An 18,742-nucleotide genomic window follows, 5' to 3' on the forward strand; every position below is an offset into this window, starting at 1 on the left:
TGGATGTTTTTGTTTTGTTTTTTAAGCTTGTGTTCACTGTTAAGAATTTTTATATATTAGCTGGTTTAATACATTTGAACCAGTTTCATGTGTGGTCAATTATTACTCCTAGTTTTAATTTTTTGTTTGTTTGTTTTTGTTTTTGTTTGTTTTTTGAGACAGGGTTTCTCTGTGCAGCCTTGGCTATCTTGGACTTGCTTTGTAGACCAGGCTGGCCTCGAACTCACAGTGATCCGCCTGCCTCTGCTTCTGCCTCCCAAGTGCTGGGATTAAAGGCGCGCACGCCACCACGCCCTGCTTAAAATATTTTTTATTTATATCACGTATATGGGTATGGGGAGTGGATGAAGTCCTGAGTGAATATGTGTAGTTGGCACCAGAAACAGCCATGTCATAGATCTCAGGGCCTCTGAGCCAAGGGAATTTCAGCACCTTCTGCTGCTTTGAGCACAGATGTTGGCAGGATGCGCAGGAAGTGGCAACCAAAGCTTCTTCCCTGAGCTGACAGGAGTCTGAGACTGCTCCCCTATAGAGACCGAGTACAGAGGTTAGGTAACCCTCCTCCTCCTGCTGCAGTTTCCCAGCTGCTGACAGATCTCCATCATAGCCCACCCACCCGCCCACCTAACCCAGCTTTTCCACAGTGTGTGTGTGTGTGTGTGTGTGTGTGTGTGTGTGTGTGTGTGTGTGTGTGTGTCCGTTCCTTGTTCCCTTTTGCTGCAGTCAGGCCAGTCCCAAAGCTGTGCAGTTTGAATCGGTGCGGGGGTTTTGTCTGCATGTATGTCTGTGCACGCATGCATGACCGGTGCCCATGAAGATGAGACAGTGTTGTTCAATGCCCTGAGATTCAGGGGTTACAGATTAACCACTGTGATTGCACTGAACCACCATGTGGGTGCTGGGAGTCCAACTGGGATATCCTGGATTCTGGAAGAGCAGACGGGGTTCTCAAACACGGATCCATCTCTTGGTGCAAAATTGAGTTGGAAAATTATGCATATAAAAATCTCCCAGCAAGACATGGAGAAGGAGATTAAATATAGTCATTTCTATTTCCATGTGTGTTACTCTCGAGTCTCAATGAATGCTTAGCAAACTAAAAGCTTTGGCTTATAATTAATTACTGTAGGTTTTAGAATTTTTGAATTTGACAAAATTACCCCTGAACTATCTTCTACAGCATAGGTACTGTAGTCTTCTGTGGAATGACTGGATTTAATTTAAAACAAAATTAGTTTGGATATTTTTTTTTCTTGCTCTTTATTCACTGTCCAGTTTGGACTTTACTTCAAAAGTCCAAGAGTTGAGCTGGGGATGTAACTCATTGCTGGTGGTGCCCTTGTATTGCATGCACAAGGCCTTGTGTTTGTGGTTTTTGTTTGTTTGGTTGGTTGGATGGTTTGGTTTTTTTGAGACAAAGTTTCTCTGTATAACAGCTCTAGCTGTCCTGGAACTCTCTCTGTAGATCAAGCTGGCCTCAAACTCAAGGCAATTCGCCTGCCTCTGCCTCCTGAGTGCTGGGATTAAAGGCATGTGCCACCACTTCCAGCTTAATTTAAAGAATTTATTAACACAAGTAGTAACTTTAAAAGTTAAAAGTGTGGTGGTGGCTCACACCTTTAATCCCAGCACCCAGGAGGCAGAGGCAGGCGGATCGCTGTGAGTTTGAGGCCAGCTTGGTCTACAAAGTGAGTCCAGGACAGCCAGGGCTACACAGAGAAGCCCTGTCTCAAAAAAACTAAATAAATAAATAAATAAATAAATAAATAAAGTTTACACTGGTGTTCCCCCTCCATGTATGTCTGTGTGAGAGTGTCAGATCACCTGGAACCGGAGGTATAGACAGTTGTGAACTGCCATGTGGGTGCTGGGATTTGAACCTGGGTCTTTTGGAAGAGCAGCCAGTGCTCTTAACTGCTGAGCCATTTCTCTAGCCCTGAATGAAGATACTTTTAAGTATAATTATTGAACAGTAATTTACTACCTCATGACACTTCTGCCCTATTTCACTAAAACTCGATGAACCATTGCTTGCTCAATGGTAGATTCAGTTTTGGCTACCAGGGCACTCACATAACAGGTCCAGGTACATGTAAAGTGAGTGAGACATGTTTTTGTTGCTCTTTTCACTCTGATCTATAGTAATAGTAGTTCATAAAAATAAAGTAACAGCCAGGCGGTGATGGCGTACACCTTTAACCCCAGCACTTGGGAGGCAGAGGCAGGCAGATCTCTGTGAGTTCCTGGCAGCCTGGTCTACAGACTGAATACCAGGACAGCCAGGGCTGTTACACAGAGAAACCCTGTCTCCTCCCCCCTCCCCCCCAAAAAAAATCAGGGGCCAGGCTTGGTGGAGCATGTCTTTAATCCCAGCACTTGGGAGCAGAGGCAGGTGGATCGCTATGAGTTTGAAGCCAGCCTGATCTACAAAGTGAGTCTAGGACAGCCAAGGCTACACAGAGAAACCCTGTCTCAAAAAACCAAAAGAAAAAAAAAAATCAGGAAACAAACAAACAATGTTTTACTGTTAAGTCAGGGTCTTACTACATAGCTCAGCCTAGAATTATCTATGCAGTCCTGGTCTGGAACTAGCATTCCTCCTGCTCCAGCCTACTGAGGTTTGAGATAAATTAAATAAAATCAATATTATCAATTGTCTAATTTGGCAAGAATATGACCTTCATAACAATATATCAGCTGACCCCTGCCTGGGCTTCTTTGTTGAAAATACAAAGCACACAATTATACTTCCTCATTAACAAGGTATTGATTTTACTAGCCATTCCCTCCTTTTTTCTCATTTATCATTAACTTGCATCTGTCGTTTTGTGTCAGGTGCACATATCAAAGATCTCGTGATAGGGCATCATGATATAGTTGCCTTAATCCAGGCATTACTAAGTGACTGGGTCAATGAGTACAGCTGGTCATCAGCTAAGTTGGGAATACCAATTTAAATTAAAAAACAACAAAACACATTTTCCTGGCAGTGACTCACTGTCATAAGATGTAGACTTAAAGTTTACAACAGGTAGTTCCAAACCCTGATTACACCGACCATGGTTGAACTCAGTGGGTCACAGTATCAGACAAAAAAAGATCACGTATGTGGGAAAGGTGTTTGTGGGGAGGGGGGAGGTTGACATACATGGAAGGGAGATGGGAGTAATCAGAATGCACCACATGTATAATACTGTGGAGAGACAAATTTAATCAGTTAAAACATGTGAAAAATAAAGCAATAACGAAAAAGTGAATCTTAAGAAGTAGGGGTGTCTGCATACTAGCCCAAGGGGCATGTCCCACAAAAGCCTTCACTTACCAGGAAACTGGGACAGAGGGGAAGGCATCCTATTGGGACTCTAAATGAGAGACGCATGGGAGAACAGCAAAATAAAAGGATACAGAGGGTCCTAGAAATCTACAAGTAGAACAATATGATAGGCAGATTTGGGCCCAGGGGTCCCGCTCAAACTAAGGCACCAGCCAAGGACAATACAGGAGGTAAACTTTAAACCCCTTCCCAGATCTAGCCAATGGTCAGAATATTCTCCACAGTTGAGTGGAGAGTGTGATACGACTTTCTCACGTACTCTGGTGCCTCACATTTGACCATGTCCCCTGGAGGGGGAGACCTGGTGGCACTCAGAGGAAGGACAGCAAGTAGCCAAGAAGAGACTTGATACCCTATGAGAATATATAGGGGGACTAATCCCCCTCAGGAACAGTCATAGGGGAGGGGAATAATGGGAAAATGGGGGGGGGAGGAATGGGAGGATACAAGGGATGGGATAAACATTGAGATGTAACAAGAATAAATTAATAAAAAAAAAAAAAGAAGTAGGGGTGGGAGATGTATTTGAGAGCTGGCCAATATTCTTTACATGCTTAAGGATAAAAGGGCTTAAGGATAAGTCGTGATGAGTATCAGAAACTGAACAGACCCTTCCCAATCAGAGCCCATCCACAAAATAGCATCTCAGCTGTTAAGCAGATTTGGATGAGGCCCTAGGTTCAATCTCCATCAACGAAAAGAAAAGGGGGAATAAAAGGAAAGGAAGAAAGAAGGAACCCGAGTTCCTAGTATTTGCCTCCCAGAATACTTGCCTGACTTCTGTCAACATTGGTTTGTCTCTTCCTAGGCTTCAGATCGATTGGACCATCCAGTGTGTACTCTGGCTTTCTTCTCGTTGCATTTGTGAAATCATCGCTATTGCTGTACAGGGCTGTAGACTGGCACTTTTTGCTATTCCATTTTATGAATATGCTACATTTATGAATATACTAGTTTGTTGTCCAACTTTATTCTAGCTAGTACCAAAATGAAAAGCACTTTTTTGGGGGGGGGGTTAGGGGGTTTTGTTGTTTTTGTTTGCTTGTTGTTTTAGTTTTGGTTTATTGTTTTGTTCTTTCATGACAGGGTTTCTTGATGTAATCTGAGCTATCCTAGAATTCACTCTGTAGACCATGCTGGCCTCTAACTCAGAAATCCACCTGCTTCTGCCTCCCAGAGTGCTGGAATTACAAGCATGTGCCACCGTGCCCAACTTGAAAAGCACATTTTTTTATTGTTACTATTCAGGGTCTTACTGTGTAGCCTGGTTGGCCTGGAACTAGGGCTGTAGACCAGACTGACCTCCAACTGCCCGCCTCTCCCTCCTGAGCACCGAAATTAAAGGTGTGTGTCACCATGCCCAGCCCCAGAGCACTTAAAACAAATTACAAAGTTTGATTGTTGGACCAGCAGCTATCTCTAACTCCTAAACGTAACGTCATTCTGTTCTTTCTTCCTGAAATACTTAGTTTCCACTATCTATCTCTTTTCTTTTTTTTTAATTTTTAAAAAATTTTGTGTGTATGTATACTTTGCCTGTATGCATGTAGGGCCCACTGAGATCAGAAAAAGCCATTGGCTCCCTGGCATTGGAGTTAAGAGGCAGTTGTGAGTAGCCATGTGAGTGCTAGGAGTTGAACTTGGGACATCTGGAAGAACAGCAAGTGCTTTTAACCTCTGAGACATCTCTCCAGCCCCCCCCCCCTTTTTTTTAAAGATTTATTTATTTATTATTACAGACACAGTGCTCTGCCTACATGTACACCTGCCAGCCAGAAGAGGGTATTGGATCACATTATAGATGGTTGTGAGCCACCATGTGGTTGCTGGGAATTGAACTCAGGACCTCTAGAAGAGCAGACAGTGCTCTTAACCTCTGAGCCATCTCTCCAGCCCAGCCCTTTTTTTTTTAAATTTTAATTTTTTGTGAATGTCATTATGAGTACAATATATATTTATATGATTTTCCCTTCAGTCTCCTCCCTCCAACCTATCTGTGTTCCCCCGCTTACTCTCAGATTCCTGTCCTCCTGTTCTTATTATTTGTATTCTTGTTATCATCATTATCATTAGTGTTGCTCAGGTGTACAGGTCTGACCACCTGAGATTAGATAACCTATTCAAGTGGTTCATCCTTGTAAAAGACTAATTCTACCCCCCTTAGTATCCATGAATTGCCCATAGCACTTCATCTGGGAGTGGGATCCCATGATATCTCCCCCATTCACATTGGGGTGTCAACTGGTGGTGTCATTGTCCATGTCTTATTTAGGCAACTACATTGTTGAGATTTCAATGGCACAGTTTCTCGGTCACATAACGAAGATTCTTACCTCACAGCAGACATCCTATGTGTCTGGCTTTTACAGTCTTTTCATCCTCTCCTGTGTAATGTCCTCTGAGGCGGAGCACCTCCCAGTCAGTTGTTCTCTGTATTTTGACCGGTTGTGACTTTCTGTAATGGTCCATCTGCTGCAAACAGTGGCTTCTTTGGTGAGTGAGAGCCATACTTCTCTGTGGGCATAAGGGTAAGCATTTAGAATGCAGGTATAAACTGGGCGTGGTGGCACACGCCTTTAATCCCAGCAATTGGGAGGCAGAGGCAGGTGGATCACTGTGAGTTAGAGTCCAGCCTGGTCTACAAAGCGAGTCCAGGACAGCCAAGGCTACACAGAGAAACCATGTCTTGAAAAAAACAAAACAAACAAACAAACTAAAAATAATAATAAAGAATGCAAGTATGGGGTTAGGGAAATGGGAATAGCAGCTTCCCTCTAGGGTTTATCACTTCATCAGCTATGGGTGGTCAGTTAGGTCTACAGTACCAGGGACAAATTCCTGAGCAGGCCGTAAGTCCCATTAGACAGCCGTTGGTTGTCCCTGGAATGTCAGTACCATTATTGCACCTTTCAGCCTGTTTTTGCCATTCTGTGGTTTGTAGGCTTTGCAGCCGGTTACAACTATTGATGACTGTTCTCTCCTGGCAGCTTACACAGCTCCTTCTGTTACTTACTTATGAGAGTTAGTCCTCAGGGAAGTAGCTTTGAGATCAGAGGCAGCTCAATTCCTCCAAGTCCTGTGTCTGAAGTGTGTGGCGTCCTCAGCTCCAGGGCCTTGCCTTCAATCTCTGGGAGGCACTAAGGGCAAAAGCAATAGCTTACCCTGTTTTGGAAGTTTCTTGAACTCCTCTGACCGATGGCTGGAGTGAGCTTTCCTGTGTCTGACCCTGGGGTTTTTGTTGGCTAGTCTATGGCTTTTGGTACTTCCTGCTTTTTTCTTTTCTTTTCTTTTCTTTTCTTTTCTTTTCTTTTCTTGTTTGTCTTGTTTTTTGAGTCAGGGTTTCACTGAGTAGCCCTGTAACTCTTTGTGTAGGCCTTAACTCTTTGTGTAAGTCAGGCTGTCTTTGAACTCACAGAGATCCACCTGCCTCTACCTGTGTCTGCTAGGGTTACAGTTGTGTACCACTACACCTGGAACCCTTATCTAGTTCTTCATCTAGATAATTAATTGTCACTGCTCCTTCGGACACTGAGACAGCAGCCTGTCCTCCAGGAAGCACTCCTACTCACTGCCTCTCTGTTCTCAGGAGACTGCAGGAGAGACTGGCTCGCTCAGTACTTGGTGCAGCGTGGCACAGTGTGCAGTGTGGCACAGTGTGCAGCGTGGCACAGTGTTGCCTTAGTACAGTTCTACACACTCTTCTATATATTCTGCCACTTTACGGTTATTTTTATATGTGTTGGAATAAAGAATTTTTACTATTGTGAAGCCAGACTGAAAACAGGTCTTTGATAGCCCTGGAACAGTAAGTAGCTCAGTGTTAAGCTCTTGGGATCATGTGGGAAGCTCTGCGCCTCATCACTGCCACCACCACCACCATCATCATCATCATCATCACAAAAGAGCAAAACAACACACACACACACACACACACACAAGTTCACAGTGAGGCCATAGTTCTGTTATTTGGGAAGAAACAGAGGGAAAAAAAAGATGGATAGAAGGGTCCTTTGCTTTTTCCTACCTAAATTTCTTTACCTTCATTTGAATAATAGGCTGATTTCTTTCTTTTCTCTGACCCTAGATGCCCTTCATGTTTGGAGGGGAGAGGGAAAGGGCCAGATGGAGTGGAAGGCTTGGGATGGGGCTATATTGATGATAAGAATTACTTAGGATATTAGTGGGGGAAAAAAACCCTTTTCCCATTCCCACTTCAGACCCCCTGTGGTCTAGCCTGATCAAGACCCATGCCACATAGACCAAATCCAACCATGTAAACCACTGTCTCAAACATTTCTTCCTCTGAGGAACAATGTCCCAACATGTAAATGGTACAATAAAAGCATTTAGTTTTTTCATTCTTGGAAAGTTATATGGTTAAAAAACAATAGAGGAAGCTAGTTGTGGTAGCATACGCCTTTAATCCCAGTACTCAGCAGGCAGAGGCAGGTGGATCTGTGGGTTCAAGGCCAGCCCAGTCTACAAAGTGAGGCCAGGACAACCAGGGTTACACAGAGAAACCCTGTCTCAAAAAAGCAAAAACAAAACAAAAACAAACAAACAAAACAAAAAAACAAAAAAATGTAAAGGGAATGCACTGAAAAGTCAGTATTTGGCTGCTCTTGTACTCCACTTCCTTGTTGGTTACTGATTTACTTGGAAACTGTAAAGTCATCCGACTGATATCAAAACAGCAAAGGATATATGCAAAGGACGTTCTTAACCTAGTAGCTACCTCCCCACCCCCCACCCCTTGCAACTGCCCATTTCTTCTCAATGAAATGCAATCACTAGAAATTTAGGGCTTTGGGATGAGGGCACTTAAAAGAAAATCCAGAAAGATCTCTTCACTGGGACTGAGCGAGAAAGAGGAGAGTTAAAGGAACGGAGGTTTTAAAGCTGATGTGCGAAGGCAGGAAAAAGGGGATGCAGCTCATGAAAGGCCTGGAAGGCTCTGGAGAACACTGGAAATTACAGTTATTTGCAGGCCTGGATTCTGAGCTGCTCAGGAGGAAGAGGCAGAGAAGTGCCAAATTCAAGGCCTGCCTGGGTTACAGAGTGAGTTCAGGGGCAGCTTGGGCAAGACCCTGTCTCAAAATTCAAAAAGTTAAAGTCGGGGCGTGGTGGCACATGCCTTTAATCCCAGCACTTGGGAGGCAGAGGCAGGCGGATCACTGTGAGTTTGATGCCAGCCTGGTCTGCAAAGCGAGTCCAGGACAGTAAGGCTACACAGGAAAACTCTGTCTCAAAAACCAAAACAAAACAAAGTTAAAAAGGAGCTGAGCATGGTGCACACACACCTTTAATCCCAGCACTCAGGAGGCAGAGGCAAGCAGATTGGTGTGAGTTTTAGGCCAGCCTGGTCTACAAAGAGAGTTCCAGGACAGCCAAGGCTACACAGAGAAACCTGTCTTGAAACACCAAAAAAATAAATAAATAAATAAAGTTTAAGAGGGCTACCTCAATGATTAGCACTTGCCTAGATTGTGAGAGGCCCTAGGTTCAATCCTGAATAACATACACCCACATAAACACAAAACACACACACACACACACACACATGCACATTCTCTGTCTCTCTCTCTCTCTCTCTCTCTCTCTCTCTCTCTCTCTCTCTCTCTCTCTCACACACACACACACACTAACACATGCACATTCTCTCTCTCTCTCTCTCTCTCTGTCTCACACACACACACACACACACACACTATCAAATGTTGCCAGAATCCTTATTGAATCACGTGATTTTTGTTTGTTTTTTTGTTGTTATTGTTTTGTTTTTTGAGACAAGGTCTCTGTGTCAGCCTTGTCTTGTCTGTCTTTGTAGACCAGGTTGGCCTTGAACACACAGTGATCCACCTGCCTCTGCTTCCCCGAGTGCTGGGATTAAAGGCATGTGTCACCATGCCCCGGCCTGAATCACGTGACTCTTGACTGCTTTCCCTCTGTTGGCTTTAGCTTTTTTTTTTTTATTGCACTGTCCAATCAAGTAGTCTTTGAATTTAAGCTAATTGAAGTTAAATAAAATTAAAAGTTTGGTTGTTCTGCTGTACTGGTCAAATTCCAAGTGTCTGGTAGCCCTCCCGGAAAAGAGATGCTATGTTGGACAGCCGAACACCCAGCACTTCCATCACGGCCAAAGGCTGGACAGAACGCCTTGCTGGGCCTGGCTGTAAGCTACCCCTCACTCACTCGCTCTATGGAAGGCTCATTCGCCTAGCAGAGTCCGGAGCAAGGGCTCCTTGTACAGGACATCTGGAGCCATTTGATTCCCACTCAGATTGCAAGGTTCTATTTTATACCTTATTTTTGAAAGCAGCTGCGCCCCAAACCCGCAATCTTCTCCAGGGGCATCAGTTAGGTTTACTCCTAAAATGTGAGAGTGGACACTGACTGTTGCCTCCCTCCTGTACCCAGTAGTTGTGAAAAGCAAGGATGGAGTTGATGGAAATTATTGGTTAAACAAGCGTGGGCTTGTTTATAGAATAATTTCATCATTTATTCACATGGTTTAAATATGTCTTAATACAGTTCACATTAAACCTGAGATGTATTTGCTCATAGTAAAGATAAAAAATAAAATAAGGCTTCTTTCCAACAAACTTGTCTAAGAAAAAATATCCTGTCTAAAAACATTCTAACCCTTGGCACCCTCAGAACACAGGACAGTGATCTGTTCAACAGCTGTTTCCGTCTCAGGAAGCTGTGATGGACAGTTTCTTAAGATGGAAAGCCGTGTTACCTTCCCATGTCCTTTTCTATTCATACTTCCTCATTTTTTTTTCCTGCCTGGTGATCTATCATATGGAACCACCTCTGCCTTGTAAACATGGGTTAGTGCCTGTATGGCGTCTTGGTACACAATTGCCTCTTATAAAAACTCAGCCACTGAAGACAGCCTGGATCTTTGGAGCATCTCACATGTTCATTGGGTACCCAGCCTCCCCTGCTGAAAACTCACGTGCCAGACTCAAGTCTTGTTTTGTGGATAGGGCTCCATTATCTGCAGCACAGTCTTGTAATTATTTCTGTCAAATAGGATGCTTTGTAGGGTTAACTACGGGTTTCTTATCCAAAACTTCCCTTGAGCCCAATGGTACCACGGTGAGTAGGGTGTGAGGCTGGGAACGCCAGGTGGTCTGACTAGACTTTTTTAGTTCTGTGAAGGACATGAGAATCAGTGGCCAAACAGTGTTATAGAAGCAGTTGTCCTGACTGTAGTCAAGGATGGCCTTGAATTCTTGATCCTTTTACCTGCATCTCCCGAGCTCTGGGGTTTCAGGCGTGTAGCAACACATCTGGCTACCTGAGAGCGTCTGTTTGTGCTTATTTCGAGGAGGATGACTTGGGAGCAGCTAACAGTTTCGGTCTCTATGTTCTACTCAAAATGAAAGTTGTGGGGATGGTTTGGACATGTCACTTTTATTTTTTTATTTAATTAAAATATAGTTGCATCATTTCTCCCTTCCCTCCAAACCCCAGATTCATGACTTTATTTTAATTATTATTGTGACATATGTATATATTCTGATAAATTACAAATGCAGTCTGGTGAGTCTGTTTAGCATTGTTTGTATGTGTAGGCTTTTATAACTAACCACTTGGTATTGGATAACCATTTGGAGGGGTAATCCCTTGAAAAGAATAATTATCCCTCTCTCAGTAATCATGAATTGCCTTGAAAGCACTTCATCTTTGGGTGGGACCCCATGAGATTTCCCCCATCTGCTTTAGCATGTCACCTGGCACGGTCCAGGTCTGGCTGAAGCAATCACATTGCTGAGATTTCATGGGTGCAGCTTCCCTGTCATGTATAGAAGATTCCTGTCTCACAGCAGACATCCTGAGTCTCTGGCTCTTACAGTCTCTCCACCTTCTCTTCCTCAGTGTTCAGGGGGCAGAACAACTCTTATCTGTGAGTATAAGGATGAGTATCTAGATGCAGTTAAGAATTATATTGGGGGATCACCAACTCGCCCACAAAAACTTCAAGTCAAAACTTACCCTGCCTACAAAATGTGTAGGGATAAAGATAGAGCAGAGATTGAGGGAATGCCCGACAAATACCTGGGCTAACCTGAGACCGACCCCATGGGAGACAGCCAACCCCTGACACTACTAATGACACTCTGCTATGCTTGCTGACGGGAGCCTAACACAGCTATCCTCCAAGAAGCCCCACCCAGCAACAGACTGAAACAGATGCTAGGCTCATAGCCAACCATTGGACAGAGCACAGAAAGTCTTGAGGAAAAGTGGGAGGAAGGATAGAAGAACCCAGAAGGAACAGGAGCTCCATAAAAAAGACAAACAGAGCCACCAACTAATCTGGGTCCAGGGGGGTTTACAGAGACTGAAACACCAACCAAGGACCATGTATAGACTGGACCTACGCCCCCTACACATATATACCAAATAGGCAGCTTGGTCTTCATGTGGGTCCCTTAGTAAGGAGAGTGGGGGCTGTCTCTGACAAGGACTTTTGATCACTTCCCCCTGGAGAGGGCTGCCTTGGTAGGCCACATGGAAGAGGATATGCTCAGTCATGATGTGCCTTGAGTCCTGGGATGGGTGGGAGGGAGGCACTCCTGGGGGTGTGGGGTCCTCCCCTTTTCTGAGGAGTAGGGGAACGGGAATACAAGGAAGAGGGAGTGAGGGTAAGACCAGGAGGAGAGGAAAAAGGAGGCTATGATTGGGATGTAAAGTGAATAAGTAAATAAACTAATTTTTGTTTTTTGTTTTTTTCAGACAGGGTTTCTCTGTGTATGTAGCCTTGGCTATCCTAGACTCACTTTGTAGACTAGGCTGGCCTCGAACTCACAGAGATCCGCCTGCCTCTGCCTTGAGAGTGCCGGGATTAAAGGTGTGAGCCACCATGCCCGGCTTTTAAATAAACTAATAAAAAAAAAAAAAAAAAGAATTATATTGGTTTAGGAAAATGGCAAACTGTACATTGTCCTCTAAGGTACACAACCTCATTAGCCACAGGTGGTTGGCTAGCTTTATGGTATCAGGCATGATTTCCCTCCTGTTCAGCAGGCATTAAGTACAACTAGTCAGCTGCCACTATTGTACCTTTAGTATGTATTGCCATGCCGGGCACTGTTACGGTGCATAGGCATCACAGCTGAGGAGAACTGTTGATTACGCTCCACCCTCGGCAGCTTGCATATTGTCTTTCAATGCTATGAGGGGAGGCGTCCAGGACAGATCCAGCTTGGAGTCTTTTTAAATCCTGGCTCCAGATTGTGTGGTTTCTTCAGCAATAGAGACCTGCAACTTCTGGTAGGCAATCAAGGACAAGAGCAACAGTCTGTGTTGTTTGGGGAGTCTCTTGGGCTGCCTAACAGTAAGTCAAAAGGAGGCGTCTCACGCCAGGCACTGGCTTTTTAAAAAAAAAATCATTATTATTTTTTAATTTTTACCTTTTGGTCTATAGCTTCTTGGGAGAGGCATTATCATCCCAAGAGCTATAACTATATATATTTGGTGGGGGAGGGGTTTGAGACAGGGTTTCTCTGCATAGCCTTGGCTGTCCTAGACTCACTTTTGTAGACCAGGCTGGCCTCGAACTCACAGCAATCTGCCTGCCTCTGCCTCCCGAGTGCTGGGATTAAAGGCGTGCGCCACCACACCCAGCTGCTATAACTATATTTTAAGAATATTTCTCACCTGTAATTTTGAGACAAATACAAAATAATATAATTGCCAGTGGCTAGTTCCACTCTTCCTCACCTTTTGTATTGTACTCTCCCACCAGCCCCCCAGTTTCCCCTGCTAGTCTCCTCTCTGGAGTTCTCACTACCCACATATCCCCTTTATGTGCAGTTAACTCAGATAATATACTCACATAGGAAGATTTGAGCTAGGAACCACAGATGAGCAAGAGCACGCAGCGTTTGTCTTTCTGGGTCTAGGTCACCTCACTCAGTAGAGTATTTTCTAGCTCTATCGATCTAGCTACAATTTATGATTCCATTTTTCTTTGCAGCTGAGTAGTATTCAATTGTGCATCTGTACTGCACCCATTATCCATTCACTATTACAAAGGCGTTTAGGTTGTTTTCTTTGGCTAGCTATTGTGAACAGAGCACTGATGAACACAGCCAAGAAAGTATCAAGGATCTGTGAAACAGGACATTGAATCCTCTGGGGATTTGCCCAGGTGTGAGGCAGCTGTGATATGAAAGGTGTCGTTTTAGCTTTTTGAGAATTCAAATCCAAACTAATTTCCATCCTTGTGGGGCCTGGGGTAGGTCTGGAATTGTGGTGGGTGCAGGCAGGGTAGGGTGAAGCCGACTCAACAGGCTGTCCAGGAACATGGGATTTGCAGGCCAGGCTGGGCCTGTTAGAGCTGGTACAATCAGCCATAGGCCACAAGAGAACTATACCAAGAAAGGCCAGTATATAATGCGTATCTTGATGCCATATAGATTGGCTAGGGAGTCACTGGAAGGGAGGGTCCTGTTATCTGGTGAACCCTAGAGAGGAGGAGAGGCCTGGAGGATGTTGCAATGCCTGGCAAGCAGCTGGGGGGAGGGGTGACCTGAATTGGGACTGAGCTTGTGCTCAAGAACGCAAGTAGGTTATTTGTGTACCTATGCCAGGTGGGCAGGCTATAGGTCAAAGGTCTAGAGGAACATGTATGTTCCCTGGCTGTAGATGAGCATAGATCCTTCAGGTTGAGAAAGCTTAGCTGAGCCAGGCATGGTGGCGCACACCTTTAATTCCAGCACTTGGCAGGCAGAGGCAGGCAGATCTCCATGAGTTCGAGACCAGCCTGGACTACAGAGCTAGTTCCAGGATAGCCAGAGCTGTTATACCGAGAAATCCTGTCTCGAAAAACAAAACAAAAAGAAAAACAGAAAGAGAGGCAGAGAGAGAGGGAGAGAGAGAGAGAGAGAGAGAGAGAGAGAGAGAGAGAGAGAGAGAGAGAGAGAAAGCTTAGCCATCACATGTGGTTGCATATGGGTATTTGTGTTGGTTGAGAAGGGTCTTACTGGCCAAGGGCGTTGTCTGACCTTTCTGGCTTCCCTTGCTTACGGTTCTCTCCCTTGTATCCTCTGTCAAAACCAGAGCTTTACTGACTTTATGATTCCCCAACCCTGGTCTCTGAGAAGACTCAAAAACACTAAGATACAAATGAACGAAGCTGTGGAAGCTAAGCCAGTCTCGTTGGATAAAGTGAAACGCAAAACTCTCCTTGTTGGGCTAACATCTTTGTGTTACTGGAACAGGACCTAACAAGGAGGTGAGGGGACTCTACATCTTCGTTGCCAGAGGCAGCCCTTACTACACCAGCTATCCCTGGACAGTTATCAACAGATCTCCTCTTACTCACAAAATATCCAGCTGATAAGTTAAGGATTGTCCATATTTTATAGGCCTTTCTCTGCCTATAGCTCAGGTACTAGACGCAGATAGAATCTTCTCAAAACTGCCTCCTTCTCCTGTTGAGTTCCCTAACTGTCTCTGTGTCCTTCTCTCCTTTTGAAAATTTCATTCCCAACTTGGAAACTACCAGGATACAAATGAAAGTACATAGAAGAATTTTTTTTCTGGCCATTAGTTAAATAATAAACTAAATTTTGCTCCTTGGATGAAATCCGCCAGGGCCACTCCTTATGGATTTAGAAATCCTGCTTAAAAGTGTTTCCTCTTTCTATTGGCTGGGAAAGACCTTCTTTCATTGGCTTACTTCTTCATGCAGGCACGTTGCTGGGGCTGACCGCATTGTCTACACTACAGTGCCTGCTCATGGTCCTTATCTGCCGCTGGGCAGTTAGAGTTTGTTCTAGTGTTGCCCTGGGGCCAGGATCTTACGGCAGATAAGGCTGAGTACCTGGCACCTGCAAATTCATTCCCAGTTATTCTAGCCCAGAGGCAAAGCAGAACACCAAAATCTCACAAGAGGCAACACGTGTATGCATATAAATAGCGCTTAAGGAGGAAGAAACCATAAAAGCACAAAGCCATAGCATTCTTTCAGAGCTCGATTGGCGCTATAAAAAGCACATAATTTAGGTGCATTTGACCTGCTCTCAGCTCCCTGTTGGTACTGAGAAGTGTCGGTGTATTCATTTGGGTTTCTACCAAGCAGATATGTTAGCACGTCTTCCCCACAGCTGCTGTTCCCCTAGCTATGCTGGTTGCACATCTCCCAGACGGCCTTTATAAAGAGCCATTGGCAGAAGGATTTGCTGTGCATTTCAAATTGGGGACATTTCAAATTCAAGCTGACCTAAGGATTTCATAACTTCGCTTCTATTAGCAGATTCAAGATGGTTACAAATTAATCCATTTAATGTACCTGGAGGTTAAATACTAGCATGAAGGTTAATGTCAAAACTGTAGTCCTCGGTCTCTACCATTTATGGGTACACTCATTTTTTTTCCATTTGAAATAGTTATCTATGCTGGGCACAGTGGCGTACATCTTTAATCCCAGCACTAAGGAAGCCAGAGGCAGGCACATCGCTGTGAGTTTGAGACCAGCCTGATCTACAAAGTGAGTCCAGGACAGCCAGAGCTACACAGAGAAACCCTGTCTCAAAAAAGCCAAAAATCAAAGAAAGAAAGAAAGAAAGAAAGAAAGAAAGAAAGAAAGAAAGAAAGAGAAATTAGCTATTTTAATTTTAGGTGCATTGGTGTGTCTGTGTGAGAGAGTCAGATCCCCTGGAACTGCTATAAACAGTTGTGAGCTGACTTGTGGGTGCCAGAAACTGAACTCAGGACCTCTGGAAGAGCAAATAGTGCTCTTGTATTTTTCCTTTTAAAAAGATAACTATTTTATTGTGAATATACAATATCATATGTAATCCTAAAATATGTCCTACAGGTGCCAGTTTGGTACGGATAAAATAGAAGTTTCATTTTAATGGTACAATTTGGAGGCAGTCTCTACTACATAACCAAACTACCTGGTTTCTTTCCTTTCCCAGTACTCTTTTTTTTTTTTTTTTTAATTTAAGTAGTTTATTCAGATTACATCTCAATTGTTATCACCTCACTTGTATCTTCCCATTCCCTCCTCCCCCCCTCCTTCACCCTATTCCCCTCCCCTAGGCTGTGACAGAAGGGGACCTCTTCCCCCACTCCCACCCCCATATGGTCACAGCCTGTCAGGTCTCGTCCTGGTAATCTGCTTACCCTTCCTCTGGGTGCCATCAGGCCTCCCAACCAAGGGCGGGGGTGGTCAAATAAGGGGCACCAGAGTTCATGTCAGAGTCAGTTCCCTGCTCTCCACACAACTGTGGAGAATGCACTGTCCACTGGCTAGATCTGAATAGGGGGTCTAGGTTTACTGCATGCATTGTCCTTGGTTGGTACAGTAGGCAAACAGTGCTCTTACCCACCCCATCACCCCAGCCCAAGTTTTCATTTGTTGTATTTGGATCCATCCTAATTGATACTGTCATTGGCGTCATTGACCAGGTTCCTTTTTTTTTTTTTTTTTTTTTCCTCCAACAATCAGTTTATTTACTTACGACAGCATTTTAAAGGCAAATATGCTCATTTTGATGAACATACCCCAACACCCCCAATCCTACTAGTGTTCCACAAATTCTGCACCCTCCAAGACCCAGGGGGCTCACAGGCTGTGTCCCCAAGACTGCAGCTACTCTCAATACCTAACATGTAGGTTAATTTCAGAAGCCTTGAGGGGCCTTGGTTCCCCCCCACACACATCCAAGGCCAGCAATTCCAGCCCCCCAACCCTTGCCTCTAGCATCAAACTTGTAATATGGAACACCCAGGCGCCCCAAAGTACAGAGCAGAAGAAACCAGTGAGTCCAGGTAGTCTCCAAGCTTGTGTGTAAACTTGTGGGCAGCTCCGTGGTGCTAGGCTGTGGAGAGGGCAGGTAGGAACACACCCCATCTGCTCTGTGCTTTCTACTTTGGCAGAAGAATAAAATCACTAGAAGTTTTAAGAACATGTGTAAACTTCAGGAGACAGAAACATAAAACAGCAGCCTGCACACACAGCCTTCAGGCCACCCCAGTCAGCCTCACTTCCTACTTGCTGCCAGCGTCCCCACCATGAAAGGATGGAAAACAGCTGATCACAGGCAAAGGTGACTGTCCCAGGTCCCCTTTGTTAGCCACCCTAGCTTTCCCTTGGAGAGGACAGAAAGCAGGCAATAGCCTGTGTAGCTAAGATGACAGGAGAGCCAGGGGGACCTCAATCTTTGAGATTGAGAAGCTCTCACAAGGCCTGGGTGGCTGTGACACTGGAGGGCCTGTCTACACCAGGCAGACAGCTCAGCCCAAGTGGCCCAAAATTCCTTCAGAGGCAGTAAGGCTGGCAGGGACCCAGACTTGAAATTACAGGGTAGTTCTCTTCCTGTGGGCTGGGAAGGGAGCTGAGGGACAGAAAACCCAAGCAGATTCAGCCAGCTAGCGACAGTAGCCAAGACCTCAGCCCTAGAACTCACTTTGTAGATGGGCTGGCCTCAGACTTACAGAGATCCTCTTGCCTCTGCCTCCCAGAGTGCTATGATCAAAAGTGTGCACCCAACATGCCCTGCTGAAGAAAAAAATTACAACTTGATCACAGTGCACCTTTACCTTAGGGAAATGTTGGGGTCTTTGAAAACTTGCACACTGAGTCATCAGAATGTTAACATAACAGACTAATGTGTGTATGCAAACCAGGTGTAATAGTATATGCAGCCAATCAAGCTACACTCTGTAAGATCAGGACTACTCGCTGCACACAGAAATGCAACTCAGACTTGGGAAAAAGTGCCATTTACCAGGACAAGACCCCTCAAGGGCATAGAAGCTGCAGCTCTGCAGGCTCTTCGTGGATAACACTGAGCAAGCAATGTCAGGAGGAAGTGTGAACAGTGCAGGAGCCCAAGGCTTAGCGCACACACTTCTTCTAAGCCCTTACAGATTATACCCTCCTCTCTTTCCCTCCCTTCTCATCCCCTCTCCTTCCCTCCTCTCTCCTCCTCTTTCTCCCCTTCCTACTCTCCCCTCCCCTGCCCTCCCCTTCTCTTCCATCCCCTTCCTTTGTCTTTTTATAAAGACTTTGTAGCTTTGTAGCTCAGGTAGGCCTTGAACTCAGGGTCCTCTTGCCTCCGCCTCCCAGAGCACTACAGGCTGAGATTACAGGTGTGGGTCACCATGCCTGACAACAAATTCCTTTTTTGTTTTTCGAGATAGGGTTTCTCTATGTAGCCTTGACTGTCCTGATCTCACTTTGTAGACCAGGCTGACCTTGAACTCACAGAGATCTGCTTGCCTCTGTCTCCCCCAGTGCTGGGATTACAGGCGTGTCCCACCATGCCCTGCCATTTTCTTTCTCTATTCATCTGCTGATGGGTGTCCAAGATCTTGGTTCCATATCTTGGCTATTGTGAGTAACACGGCAATAAAGATGGGTGTGTGGTGAGGGAGGAT

This window comes from Acomys russatus, chromosome 4, assembly GCF_903995435.1.
Source record: "Acomys russatus chromosome 4, mAcoRus1.1, whole genome shotgun sequence".
Lineage (NCBI taxonomy): Eukaryota > Metazoa > Chordata > Mammalia > Rodentia > Muridae > Acomys > Acomys russatus.